This window comes from Myodes glareolus, chromosome 11 (genome assembly GCF_982192425.1).
Source record: "Myodes glareolus chromosome 11, mMyoGla1.1, whole genome shotgun sequence".
NCBI classification, from domain to species: domain Eukaryota; kingdom Metazoa; phylum Chordata; class Mammalia; order Rodentia; family Cricetidae; genus Myodes; species Myodes glareolus.
The window spans coordinates 56538952-56553841 of record NC_142036.1 but is presented as its reverse complement, the minus strand read 5'-3'; the positions used below and the strand labels follow the sequence as shown (position 1 = coordinate 56553841).

Genomic DNA, 14890 nt, shown 5'->3' with positions numbered 1-14890 from the left:
TGAGGGAACTTCCAGGTCGTGGAAAGAGAGCTGCTGTGGGCTGTGAACATCTGTTTGCTCCTCAACACATCTGTGAGAGCATCTTCCGCGCCAGTGTTAGCCAGGCGAGCTGCGCAATGTGTGGGCCTCACAGGGCGGCAGAAATGGAGCTCCTCCGGCTGTCCCCAGACTGCAGGAAACAGGATGAGCTCGCAGGACTCTGGCTTCCCCGTTGGGATGGGAACTCCTGGTGATGGTTTTTGGAATAACGGCAGAGCCAGCACTCAGTATGTTTCTTGTGGGTCGTACCCTGTCTACCGTGCAAACATTTCCAAGCCAGGAAGGTCTTTGAAATGAACGAACAGCATCTTGGGAGAGTGTGTTTTTAGCAGAATGTAGTCCCACTTGGTTTTTCTGACAGACTTGCTCATAGGTGGGTCCCGAATGGCAGGCCCCATGAGTTCTGGCCTGTGATATTCATGCGCATGCGCCGAGCTAGAAGCGTATAGCTAGAACATATAAAACCTCTAACTAGAAATAGAGCCTGAGCACCTAGCTTTTGTTTCCGAAGGCTCAGCTGAACTAGGTTAACGCTTCTCCCTTCCCTTTGAAGTGCAGATTCAGAACCTCTAGGGAGCTTCTTGTTGCAAAGACCCAAGAACACAACCCTTTCCTTCCTCTTAGAAGAATGGGGAGCACACAAAACAGGAAGGTGGGGCTGCCTGGTCTCTGGAGGTCAGGAACAAGCGGCAGGAGTGGGGAAGCATCCCTCGGCAGTGTATGACTTCGGCCTGTGCAAAACCATGCCAAGTTAATTGGGTGCAGCTGGGGAGGATGGGTGGCTCTGTCAAAGTCTGTTAGTGAGCCAACCACCTCGTTCCTCCAGCTGTTCGTGAGTGTGTGTGTGTGTGTGTGTGTCCCAAAGGAAACAAAGATGTAGAAGAAAATGAAGACACTGGAGCCAGAAGCCAGTTTCTGCCAACAGGAACAATGGGTGCGATTGTGCTTCTCAAGGGGCATGGGACACCGATGCGCACGGCGACTGCCTGAGGGCCTCACCAGGGGAACATCCAGATGCATCCTTTCAGGACCTCGGGCTCGCGGGAAAACTGGTCCAGGAAGGTGTGTGCGTGTGTATGTGGTTTCTTGGCGACCTTTCCAAGTAAGAGAAAATGCAAATACGTGCTTGTTCTGTGCCTTCTTCAACATCAGTGCGAGTCTTTCTCACTGCCAGGGTCACACTTTCCTCTCAATATTAATTAAAAACAGTCTTGTTTTAGGAAAGCATCCCAGGACAGTAGCCAAACTTTTACCATATTTACTACACTTTCTCTCTCTCTCTCTCTCTCTCTCTCTCTCTCTCTCTCTCTCTCTCTCTCTCTCCTCTCTGCAGGGAGGGGCAGGAGGGCAGAGGAGATGATCACTTCACATGATTTCCTGTCCTGCCTGGAATTAGGTTGGAGTCAGGAGACGTGATGATGTGTTCGCCTCAGTTCTTCCCAGTACCGACCTCCGGCAAGCACATTGACTCCTCTGAGTAATTGTCTCACAGTGGAGAAAATACCTACCCTGTAAGTCTGGAGGCAGGACTCTAGCTAGTTACAGGCTGCCTGTGGATGAGGTCTGAACACGGAAAACGTTTCTGGTTTGCATTTAATTCAACTTGACACCCCATTAAAAGCTGAATAACTCACCGGGCAGTGGTTGTGCATGCCTTTAATCCCAGCACTCGGGAGGCAGAGAATCTCTGTGAGTTCGAGCCAGCCTGGTCTACAGAGCAAGGACCAGGACAGGCTCCAAAGCTACACAGAGAAACCATGCCTCGAAAAACCAAAAGCTGAACAACTCAGGGACAGTTGTTGAATCCCATGCCATGGGTCAAGCACCACCTAGGACCCCAGCCTGGCCCTTCCTTCGTTGCTAGATGTGGAGAGAGAGAGCGCTGGGGTGGGCAGTCTGACTTGCGATGGGTATTTCCATCCTGGTAGAGTGATGTGGCTGGAGGTGGGCGATTTGTCCTTCCTCTCCTCTCTAGCCTATTCTCCTAAAGGTAGTGTCTGCATCCACTTCTCACAGCCTGTTCTATTTATTGTTGATGATGTGCAGTTTTTTATTGTTTTAAAATGGTATTTCTTATTTTTGTGTGGACGCCTGGCTGCAGAGATCAGAGGACACCTCTTGGAAGCCGATTCTCCATTTCTGCCTTGCTGCTCACTCGGGGCTAACTCTCCTGGTTCCTCCTGGTTCCTCTGCTGTCACCTCACTGTGGCCGTGCTAGGTTTGCCGATGTCCACTGGCTTTTGACAGGGGTTCTGGGGACTGAACTCAGGTATCACACTTGGGAAGCAAGCACTTGACCCACTGAGACATCTCTCTGGCCCTGTTTTTTTTTTTTTTGTTTTAAAAAAATTATTCATTCTATTTCGTGCCTATGTGTGTTAGATTTTGTCAACTTGACAAAAGCTGGAGTCATCTGAGAAGAGGGAGTCTCAACATAGAAAATGACCTCATTGGATTGTCCTGCGGAGAACTTCGTGGGGCATTTTCTTGAATAACCATGTGGGAGGCCCAGCTCACTGGGGACAGCACTGGAAGGTAGCTGAAGGCCAGGCCTGTGGTGCTCATCTTTAATTCCAGCACTCCGGAGGCAGAGAAAAGTGGATCTCTGTGAGTTCAGGTCAGCCTGTTCTACAGAGTAAGTTCCAAGACAGCCAGGGCTACACAGAGCGGCTGCATTTGTCTCAGAAAATAAAGAAAGAAAGAAAAATGGCTGGGACGTCCAGGGAGAGGAAGCCAGTAAACAGCGTTCCTCCATGGTCTCTGCAGTTCCTGCTCTGACTTCACTTCTGGGTGGAGGCGGAAATAAACCTCTTTCCCAAGTTGCTTTCGGTCATGGTGTTTATCACTGCAATGGAAAACAGACTAGGTGTCTCTCTCTCTCTGTCCTGCGCTCGGCCTCGCCTGCAAGAACCACACGGGACACATAGGATACTTCTGCAGTAAAGCTTTAATGCCCCTTGGGAGAGCGAGCATCAGTCAACATGGCGGAGACCCAGAAATGAAGGAAGCCATCCCTTATATAGGAAACAGACCCTGCTTCGGACGTGTCACTCTTGGATTGGTCCGCTGCTCCCAGTCCCAGGTGATGCCTCGGGAGTAGGCGGGGACAGTAGTGGAAAATTACCAACACGTGTGCGTTCACCTGGCGGTGAAGCCGGATGTCAGCGCCATCTTGTGATGGAGAATGTGGCTGTGGCCTTCTACATCTCCCCCTAATTTTACTTCTTTGCAGAAAGGCAACTCCCTCAGAAGGTAAAGATAGAGGTCGCACTTCCCAAAATGGAAACATTAAAATGGGCTTACACGGAATCTGCCCCTAGGCTCATGACACCTGGAACCTATCCGGCCTGCCCTCTGCCATTTTTCTGGGAAAGGGGAATATACGGCAGGAAACCCTTATGCAGGGCGACTTATCTCTCAGAGAGGGCCATTCTCTGTGCAATGCTTTTCAGCTCCACAACCTTTAGGGCTAACTAAGCCAAGCACTCCACCCTGTGCCATGGACCACAGTCCTAGGGGTGTAGGAACTGGTTGGCTTAAACCTTACTGCTTTAACATAGATAACCACACATCAGAAGAGGCTCCCTGTTCCAGGGCAGCCAGCGCTGTGCAAAAACCACTTTGTCCCTAAGACTTTGGGATTTGAGTCAGCAGACCATCCAGAGGAGAAACACTATTCCATAGCAGGACCGTTTCAAAACATTTCCACCCCCACCCATTCTTTGAAGTAGGGGATGAAGGACATGACCCAGGACTGGAATCCTTTGGCCAGGCTTATGTCCACTCGCGTGAAGTTGATTGTCACGATGGACCATCTCAAGGAGGACAGTAAATCATCAAAATTCTCCTGCAAGATACAAAGACAATTTTCAGGACAAGTTAGCCACTTTTATAAAGTTCTCATATGGTACACTGGTCACACATAAGGCTGGAGTTTTCTATTCACAGCCCAATTGGGCAAACTGCCATAAGATATCCACCTGTTTTTGTACTAGGTCAATTATTTGATTAAGAACCATTATTTTACCTCTAATAGATGTATCTATGATAGCCTGCTGATCCAGGGCTGTAGCCACTGTGGTAGATAACTGATTGAGGGTCTCTGTTTTTCATGATATAGGCCGTGCTGCCCCAGTGGCGCCTAGGAAAAACCCAGGCCCTGTTTGTTGATATTAGGTTTAAGATTTATTGGCTCCCGTATTCCTTGCCAGTACGGTGGCCTCGGACTCCAGAGCCCGCCCGCCATCCAAGGGCTGTGTGCGGCCCTGGGCCTGATCGCTGTGCGACTCCGCGTGTCCCAGGCCAGGAAGTGGCGGCTCCACACCCAGGCGCCCCTGCCTTCCCCGCGGGGCCAGCCCAGTCCTCCGCGACTGTGTTGGTGGGGGAGTGTGGCGGGAGCCGACACCCAGACAGAGGCGGCACAGGCCGGCAACATCTCAAGGTCCGCACCAGAGCCGCTGAGGCTCAAGGGGCCGATGGGAGAGGCGGCGACCAGGGCCGCTTCCCTACTAGCAAACTCTCAACACCTGTGCCACAGCAAAAGCGGCTGTAAACTCTCACAGATCCAGCCAACGACCCAATCACCCCAAAATCCAAGGGCCCTTCGCATTCATCTCCCTGTGGATCCCAAAACATCAGACAAGCCAAGCGTATATACAGCAATCTTTCAGGAGGACTTGAGTTCTTAAAATGCTAAGCAGTTCTTAAAAACTTAAGTCGCACTATGTAGATGTAATACGGTACTGCCTGTTTACTGCGTCTAAACCTTAATTGCGCTTTTATTATGATAATTATGACCAGTCCTGCCTGAAGTTAGCATCGTTTAGCATAGCCAAATGGAACCAGAGCCATTTTAGCCTCAGAGACCCTCACAGTTTTAGGTACATTGCAAGGTACAATTAGGTACAATTTTGGCCTGGCAGCTTGTGGCACCGCTCTCATTCTCGGTACTGAGCCGGCGCAACGTGCCCCCCACCATAGCCACCGAGCAAAGCTCAGCTCCACCCACTCCGAGCCCAAACCGGTGTACGGAGCAAAGCGGAATTCAGAGAAGCAGGCTTGCTGCTCTGCAACCACTGAAAGGACCTCATTTAATCTTTTAGGGAATTTGGGCGCCGTTAATCTCTCTGGCTGCTTCCTGCTGTATTGGGACGCTGCATTTTAGGGGTAAACACTACAACATTTCAGGAGGTCTCGGTGATTCAAACCACATAAATCCCAAGTACACCTTTAGGCTCTCCTTTTCTGTGGAGATGAAAACAGAACCTCTTTTCCAAAACATCATATCCTTAGCAGTTTCTAAATTTAAATATCTTTCTCCTGTCCAGTACACAAAAGACAACACACATAACATAACATAAAGCTTTTGACCTTGTAAATCAGCCTTCTCCCCCATTTTTACTTTTTTAGAATCACTGGGGGGTCCTTTTTAACTTATCTGGGTGCGTGCGCACAACCTCCCACTGCTGCTCAGTTTTTGATATGTTCTCTGGACTTTAGAGCGTACCTCTCTGAGTATGCGTGCCTGCAGTTCTGAAATCCTCCTGGTCTCCGGCGGTGCAAAGTTCTTCTTCTTCCCGGGTATGGCACCAGATGTCCTGCGCTCGGCCTCGCCTACAAGAACCATGTGGGACACATAGGATACTTCTGTAGAAAAGCTTTAATGCCCCTTGGGAGAGCGAGCATCAGCCAACATGGCGGAGACCCAGAAATGAAGGAAGCCATCCCTTATATAGGAAACAGACCCTGCTTCGGACGTGTCACTCTTGGATTGGTCCGCTGCTCCCAGTCCCAGGTGATGCCTCGGGAGTAGGCGGGGACAGTAGTGGAAAATTACCAACACGTGTGCGTTCACCTGGCGGTGAAGCCGGATGTCAGCGCCATCTTGTGATGGAGAATGTGGCTGTGGCCTTCTACATCTCTCTCTCTCTCTCTCTCTCTCTCTCTCTCTCTCTCTCTCTCTCTCGGAAGCTCAGGGGCCTTGAGCCTTGAGAGTCTCGCTTGTATAGATCCACTTTCTCTGGCATGCGCGGGCCTTTTTGTGAATGATGTTTTGGTATATGTCATCCTTGGTTGGAGGGGTTGTCAATCTTCCTCCGACATTGGTTTATTTTTCACATCAGTCTTAAAACAATATTTTTTACTAGCTGGGTATGGTAGACAGTAGACCACACCTTTAGTCCCAGCACTTGGAAGGCAGAGGCAAAAGGATCTCTGTGAGTTCCAGGCGAGCCTGGACTACATAGTGAGTTCCAGGACAGCCAGGACTACGTGGAGAGAGCCTGTCTCAAAAAACAAAACAAAACAAACGTTCTCTCTCGATATATATGCACATATATATGTGTATATATATATATAAAATAAAAATATATGCAGCATACTAAATATTTTATATACAACTCACATACGTGCTAGTGTTGTGGTAATTTAGAGCAATGAGTGTTGTAACAGATTCTCTTTCTCCCTTGTCTCTCCAACCCCTGCTTCTCCTCTAACATCAGCGCCTCCCCACCCTGCCCCATACAGTCTCTTGCTCTTTCAGGAGGAAAGGACGCGTGAGTCATACATCACTTGTGATGCCTCTGGAAACGCCTTCTCCACTTCTTGTCTTCATACCTCAACTCCCCTGAGATGGACGGCCCTAGAGCAAGACGGCCCGCCCAACAATGATGTCCTCTCTGGAAGAGCAGACAGGTCAGACTGAGATCTCACGTGGCTGTATGCAGTTGGGACAGAGGACAGGATGCAGAATAAATGCACTCCTCTGGCACCTCGCTCTTTGCCGTCTCCCCTCCAAAACTGTCGGCAAAATACATGTCTGCTGCTTAGGCCCCGTGGTCCGTAGGGTTTTCGGTGGTAACCCAAGCAAAATCATGTAGGACCTGTTTCTGAAACCCAGGACATAAAACGGGCGCTTGAAAGCTAACCCTTCCTGGAGCCTCTCTTGCCTCTCTGTGTCCAGGCTCTCTTCTGCTACATTTGGATTCCGGTCAATACTTCTCCTCCCTTCTCCACATCACCTTCATTCTTCCCTTCCCTTATCTGAGAGTCTGAAACCACAACTTGACCCTTACACCAGTTAGGCTAGGCTAGGTTATGCCGTAGTAACAAATAACCCCAAGCCTCAGTGGCTCAGCACATGTGTTTATTATTTATTGTCTGTTCCCCTTACGCACTGACTGTGTTCCCGGATGCTCTCCTCCTGGACCCCCAAGCTGAAGGAAGAGTTCCTGTTTGGGGTAGTGTTATCCTGATGACTGAGTGAAAAGACAGCATGGTGTATGATGGAATGACGAGCAAAGCATCGCCTAAAATCGACAGAGGTCACACTTCATGTCTCAAAGCTCCAGACACCCCAATCTGATGTTATCAGGGTAGGGATATAGCTTTCTCCATGGGGAAGAGAAACAAAAACCTGTAGACACCAAGACAGCCTGCCATGGTAGCCATCCCTGCATGTCCTTGTCTCTCCTATGACCCCAGTGACATGGGTGGAGCCCTTGGCCGTCTCACTGGCCCAGGAAGCCCACTTTTTCCAGCTCAGAGTGATTTCCGTCTTCTACAACCTTTAGCCATCACCAACGACCCCCATACTAAAGTTGTCTCAGGTATCAGCCTGCCCATAGCCTTTTAGGGGGAGCCTATCCACTACTGTCTCCACCTGGCTGGACCACCAGGTTGGACAAACGATCCCATGTTAACCAAAATAAAGGTTCCCAGAGGCTAGCCCCTCCTGGGGGGTGACAACCGTCAGTTAAGCGAGAATAACCTTGGGGAGGTGATTAGAACCAAGAGGATGCCTCGATGCAGTCGGAACCCTGCCAGGTGGCAGTCACATACAATGGGATTGGGAGAGAACGGAAGGAGAGGAATCGAGTTGGAGAGTGAAGCTGAGAACAGACGCAGAGGAGACGGCACCACCATGAGGGTGGCTGTGCCCTTCCAGGAGAGAGATGGAGAGGCCTTGCAAGCCAGGGCTGTCTGGGCTGTAGGACTAACCATGTGGATGGCTACCATCAACTCCCATTTTCTTGAGACATTTGGCCTGTTAACAAAACCTGAGCAAAGCCTTCGACGGGTTTAGAGAAACGTCAGTGTCTCTGGTTCCTGATGAACTTAGACTGGCCTCCAGGTTAGACTCTCATCCTCTAGGCAGCAAGGCTTAAGAGTATATTCTCCATACCCCGGGCACAATGGAGGCCTCCGTAAGCAAGCTTCCAGAAGCTGAACCACCAACAAATACCAAATCTATTTGGCTCATCATCTTCTTTGTAGCCAAGACTGAAATCAACTGAAAACACTATTTTGACATAGATACAAATGAAGTCACAACTTCCTTTCCTGGGAAACAGTCTCTATGCCTGTTTAGTCCACACTTCTGGGCTTCCCGATCATCGTGGGAGGATCACAGGGCAGGGTGGACCTCAGGAATTGCTATAGACACCAGCCCTCGTAGTTGGATCCCTTGGAGTAAATTTCCAAGCCTTAGAGTCAGCCCCTGAGAGATGGCTTAGCCCTGGGTAAGAAAAGAATGGTAAAAAGGAAATACTACCAGTAGAAAAAGAGGTGGCCAAGGCCTGGAGCCACAGTCCTCACTTCTGCCCCCACCCCCAAGGACAGCTTTGCATGAGACTGGCTTGGCCCAGTGGCCTGATTTTGTTCTGTGAGTTCCGTCTTCCTCCTCTTGCCTTCCAATTCCTCAAGAGGTAAGCAAAGTCAGTGGGGTGAAAGGGGCTCAGGCAGGAGATGTAACATCCAAACAAACAAACAAACAAACAGGGTCTCATATAGCCCAGACTAGTATCAGATGTATATATAGCCAAGGATGATATTGAGCTTCTGATCGTCCTGCTTTTCCCTCCTGATTGCTGGGGTTATAGGGGTGAATCACTGCATCTAATTTATACTGTCCTGGGCATTGAACCCAGGGCCTTCTGCATGCTAGGCAAGCACCCTACCAACTGAGCTACATCCTCAGCCCCAAAGAATGTTCATGTATGTTCTCATGCACATAAAGGAATCATTCCACAGAGAAAGGCTTGTGGTCAGGCCTTTCTACCTATCCAACTAGACAGCAGTTTCGGCCAGGAAAGGAAACAAAGATGAAACGGATAAATCAGTCACAGACAGACCTTGCTAATCAGCGTCACCCTGCTTTTGGGGAAAGACCCTTGTCTTCTGTGACTTTCAGGAGTGGGTAGAAAAGGTCACTGGAGAAAGATTTGGAGAGAGGATTCTGGGATTTCTAAGAAGAGAACTAACAGAAGATTCCTGGCCTACGTGGATGAGTGCCCAGGACCCGGCTGGGACGAGGTTAGGGGTCTCTTCCTGTGAAGTTTGTACTATGTTTGGAATTAGCTCGTCTGGGGCAGGCTCCTTTGACAGACACAAAGGGTGGCGTGGCACACAAACTGGCAGACAGAATCAGCACAAGTGTCCAGCACAGCCTTGTGTGGACGGAGCCCAGCTTCTAACCCACCAGCTTAAAAATGGACTGCTGGACTCCTGGAGGGTGCCTTTTAGGTTACAGGGCTATATTTCCTATTTATCCACTGCAAATGAAGTGCAAGCTAGTGAACCTCCTTCTGCCTCAGTTTCCTCACTGGAGCACAAAGCTCCTAGAAGTCTCTGGCACACAGCAAGCACTGTTACTCTGTGATTTCTGGTGCTGACAGCCATCCAGAATGAGACACTCTATTCCCAGAGAGACACCTCCCTGAGAGGCCTTGAAATAAACCACGCCCTCTTTGACTTTCTGTCTGCGGGAAGTGGGAGCTGCTTTGCATTCCTCCAGATCTTGGAGTGAAGCTGAGGAAGCTTCCAGAGACTCTTCTTCAGTCCCTTGGAGGGACCCTGTGTCGGTTTGCTCCATTCAGGGCATTTCAAGATGTGTGGTGCACACTTCCAGTGGCTAGGAGGCCAAGGTTGAGGCCAGTCAGAGGACTCTCTGGGTCTTTCTGAAGACTTGTAGGGGCATTGACTTCCCGCTGTTCGCCTTCACTGCTGGTGGCTGCTGGCTGTCTTTAACATTCCCTGGCTGTGGGCGGATCAGTTGACCTTTGCCTCCGTTGTCACAGATGGGTGTTGTCCCCGTGTGGTCTGCCACCAAATTTCCCCCTTTCTATCAGGGTGTGAGTCAGTTTAAGTCAGCACTGACTCTAGTGACACATTCTAACTTGATTACCTCTCTGCAGGCCCTGTCTCCAAATGAGACCACACTCAATCACCAGATTTCAGACTTGAGCCTGAGTTGGGGGGAAGCAGGAGAATGTGGGGCCTCATCTTACCTTGGGTTTGCCTCTCTGAGACAGGAACTTTCGTCAGGGGAACCACTTTGGGAGCTCTGGGGATGCTTTGGGCTGAGGGATCACTCCTGGGGCAGAAGCTTCTGAGCATAGACAAAGAAAGGGCTAGGGGAAGTGGTGTGTGGGGTGTGTGTGTGTGTGTGTGTGTGTGTGTGTGTGTGTGTGTGTGCGCGCGCGCGCACGTGTGTGCATGTGTGTGTGTGTCTGTCTCTGTGCGTGTGCATACATGCATGTATGTCTGTGTGTGTGTGTGTGTGCCAGAGGTTGAGGTCAGGTGTCTTCTTCTAATGCTCTAAGGTCCCTCATTGTCTCTCATCAAGAAAGTTTGCGCCTTGTGCCCCGTTCATTGCATAAGGACCCCTTACCTGAAAACCAAACTGCAAGTCCCATGATAGTTCATCTCCCTTGGTGGTATCTAGCAGGTCCTCAGAAAATATTTGTTTAGTGCCCGACCTTAAGGGACTAGGGGACCATGAGGCTGACAGTTTCAAGGACATATTCCAATGAGACGCTTCTCTTGAGCTAATTTCCCCAGAACTGACTGGACAAGGCCGGCTCCTCCTAGGCTGCACACCTGTGGGGACCTGGGAAAGCCCAGGACTGGGTTAGGCTGTCAGGCAGGCCCCTGAGGAGGACTCCCGTGCCCAGGATACCATTCAGTTCATAAAACCGGCTCCAGCCAGGGGCACACCCAGGAGGGCAGTAAACCAGAAAATGCCCTGTGATGTCAGATCTGAAAGAACAACTCACTGCCCTGTGGGGGAAGGAAAAGTGGTTTCTAGCCCTCTTCTGGGCCCTACATCATTCTCAGGCCCCAAAGGGAAAGGAAAAATCAAAGAGCTGTCAACACTGTGGATAAATTGGGTCACACTCAGCTTCACAGGAACATCTAAGCCCTCCCTGTCTTGCTCACAAACCACTCTAGAAATCAGGAAATAATCAACATGGGTTGTTCAGTGCTTCTCAGCCTTCTGAATGCTGGGACCCTTTAATACAGTTCCTCATGCTGTGGTGAGCCCCACCATAAAATTATTTTTGTGGCTACTTCATAGTTGTAATTTTGTTACTGTTGTGAATCTTAATGCAAATATCTGTGTTTTCCCATGGTCTTAGGCGACCTCTGTGAAAGGGTTGTATCACCCCAAAGGAGTTGGGACCCACAGTTTGTGAACTGATGCTTTAGGTGTAAGAAGCAGAATTTTCCTAAAGTCAGTTTTTAAAAGAAAAAAGTCCACTTCAGGGGCTCGAGATGTAACTCGGTATAGAAAACCTGCCTACTGTATACAAGGTTCAATTTCTCAGCACCACATAAAACAGGGCGTGGTGATGTCGGCCTGTAATCCCAGCACGTGTGAAGTGGGAGGAGGAGGTTTTGAGATTCAAGGACACGTAAAACATTTGAGGGCAACCTGTGCTACACGAGACCCTGCTGAAAAGAAAAGAAGAGGAAAGGAAAGGGCCCATCTCAGCACTCAGCCAAATTAAACGTCAGGGCCCACAATCTGTGTGGTTCTCAGACCACCCCTTTAAACCCTTCCAACTGGGCTGGGGGAGTCCTGGTGGCTCCAGCTACTGATCACAGCCTCCTGAAGAGGAAGCAAGGGAAGGTGTCCTCAGAAAGCACTGCCTCTGGAAGGAAGGCACGTGTGAGAGTGTCCTCAGCTCTGGCGCAAGAAAGAGTGTCCTCGGATAGCCCTATGAGCATCAAAGGGTTCAGGAGATGGCGAATGCCCCAACCTCCCCAGGCCTGGGAAGAGGCGCCAGCAAGATTCAGCTCTACGCTGGCAGACACAAACAAACAAACAAACAAACAAAACAACAAAGTACCCCCTGCATTCGGTCCCTTGGCATTTACCACCGCAGCGTGCACCACTGTGGTACCGCCGAGTCGGTGATCTGGGCAAAGGCCAGCCACCGCTGACTGAGAAACTGAAAGTGAGGCTCAGGTTGGGCACGTTGACGGACTGGGAATGCTGTGCCCGAGTTTTCCCTTCTTGGTGTACGAGAAGCTATTAGTTTAGTGTTCATCTGTGAGTCAGTTGTTCAAACGTTGGGAACTTGGGAGTATTTACACTAAGGAGGAGTGGTCAGGACTCTAAATCAAGGTTGTCCTTTCAAATAAATCACTTTTTATAAAGTTAGGAGCGTGTGTGTGTGTGTGTGTGTGTGTGTGTGTGTGTGTGTGTGTGCGCAGATGCCTGTGGATGTCTAAAGAGGACATCAGACCCCCTGGAACTGGGGTTACAGACAGCTGTGAACGCCATGTGGGTGCTGGGGACTCACCTCTGAAAAGAACAACCCTTAATCTCTCTGGCCAAATCTCAGGGTTTGTTTCTTCTCCCCTGCCCCACGAAAGCTACTTGACTCATCAGGAGGTGGGAAGAGACCTGGAGAGGACCACGGGGTAAAGGTCATTTTTGTCCTTTTCCTGACTACCTTAGAGTCAGCATTCTCTCTGAGAAGAAGCCAATGATTCCAGTTCTGCCCGGTCTCTGACCGGAAGTGACCTTCACAGCCTGGTACTGAAGGATACCAGGAACCCTTTTGCTCACGGAAAGTCTGAGGTAATGTTTGTAATGGTGGCAAACCGTTGCAGAAGGAAGAGAGAGGCAGACTGATAATCTCGGGCTGGCCTCCTTCTAATCCCTCCCTGAAAGAGAGGCCTCAAATGTGTGAGGCCTCAAATGACTTCTCCAGGCTAGGGGTTCCCCCTACTTCCGGGTTCATTTCCAGAAGTCATAGGAGGCAGAAAAGGTAGGCCTGTATTCTATGGGCTAGACACGCCAGGGGAGCTTAGGTCCTGGAGGGCTACAGAGTGGACCAAGAAGCACTCTGTGCAACAGCCTTTTCTCTCCTGAGTTGGTACTTGGAGACTCTGGACTTTAGAGACCACTGCAGATGATTGTGCTGACCCTGTGTGGGAAGGACCTCCACAGTGTCTTGGCACCACCCTGCCACAACAGGGGCTGTCTGCTGGGAGGCAGGCTGTGGGAAGGTGGCAGTAACAGGCTGGGGAACTGGAAACAGTGAGAGGCTCTGAGGTAGGAGTGAAGATGGCTTAATCTCTAGTCACTCAGCCGTCAGCCCTGGAGAAACCAGAAATGGATGCCTGTGTAAGTACTGTGAGGCCTGCCCTCAGCTCTTTTCTCCCCATCAGTCCCCAGGACCACACCCAGGACAGTGCTAACCACACCACTGGGGCACTTCTCTGGGGACCTAGGGTGACAGGGGACTTTTGTTTCTCAGCATGTGAAGGAAACCCTTCTCTAGCCTTCAGACACGCTCCCAGGCACTGCACACTCTCCCAAAATGTCCAGAGGATAGCAAAGGCCGCTTGTTCTTTCCAGAAGAGGTATTAGAGTACTTGAAGACTTTCGCTCTGTTTGTTTATTGAAACAGGATCTTGTGTAATCCAGGCTGGTCTGGAATTCATTATGTAGTCAAAGATGACTTGAGACTCTATCCTCCCGTCTCTACCTCCCAAGCGCCGGGATTACAGGTATTTACTGTCTCATCAAGTTGAGGACTTCTGTCCATAAAGCCTGATAAAATTCAAGGACCCAAGGCCACTGCAGAGAAGGGCTTACCATCCCACAGGACCTGACTCCGTAGCAGTGACCCCTAATGACACGATCATACACCCACTTCATTCACCATTTGCGGGCTTCACAGGGGTGGTCAAGCCCTGGCAAAGGCGTCCCGGTAATGGGAGAGGAGAGGCCACACCACACTGCTGCCTGTGTTTACCATGTCATCCGAGGCCAGTGCCACCAGGGCCCTTCCCTGGGCTGTACTCTGCCTCTCTAAGCCACTTCCTGTTTCCTTTTCTAGGTTACAAGTGCTAGAGTCGGTATGAGTCACTCAGTCAGGAGGTCCAGAGCCCAAGGCTTCCTCTGGGGAGGCAGTGAAGGCTGGGACGGCAAGGGCCAACGCACCTGTCCATTCTTAAGAAAACACACACGCACACACACACACACATGCACACACGGTCTTTAGGAATGCTGATGCTATCAGCAGCTTGGGAAATCTGCTTGTTTGGGTTGTGATTTCTCTGCTGATCTCACGCCAGTTCATCAGTTCTCAGAGGCCCTTGGACAAGTATACTTTTTGAAGGTTTTTTTTTTGTTTGTTTGTTTGTTTGTTTTGCTGACCTCCCTGGAAACGTTGCTTTGCAAGTGGCCAGTCTTAGCTAATCGTCAGACAACGGCTTGGAGTCCAATAGAGAGGTGAACAAGAGGCCATTCAAAAGCATTATTTTTGAGAAACTAAGTTTCAAAACAAGGAGAAAACCGCAGCTCAGACATGAGCCAGCACTCAGCCACCTGGGTTCACGTGAAGACAGGCAGGAGTAGATTTTGCAGAGTTCTGTCGGCTTCCCTTACAGTTTCTAGGAAGCTTGCTCTTGCTGGCTTCACTGTGTGCTGGGGAAGGGTGGCTATGCTGGGACAGTACATGCCGCGGACAAGACACTGGGAGTTTCGGTATAAGTCAGTGTGCCGAGTCAACACTAGGGTGCTATTTTTGCCTTCTAGTTCTATTCCCTGGTA

At 50.1% G+C, this 14890-nt stretch overlaps 1 long non-coding RNA gene across 1 annotated transcript; it reads right to left on the bottom strand.

The window, feature by feature from the left end:
* Positions 1 to 2968: 2968 nt before the first annotated feature.
* On the bottom strand, positions 2969 to 12957 carry LOC148120510 (uncharacterized). The gene is made up of 3 exons (XR_015739238.1): positions 12627 to 12957; positions 5546 to 5652; positions 2969 to 3886 (listed from the first exon to the last, which is right to left on the bottom strand). It is a non-coding gene; the product is annotated as an uncharacterized LOC148120510 (long non-coding RNA).
* Positions 12958 to 14890: the final 1933 nt, after the last annotated feature.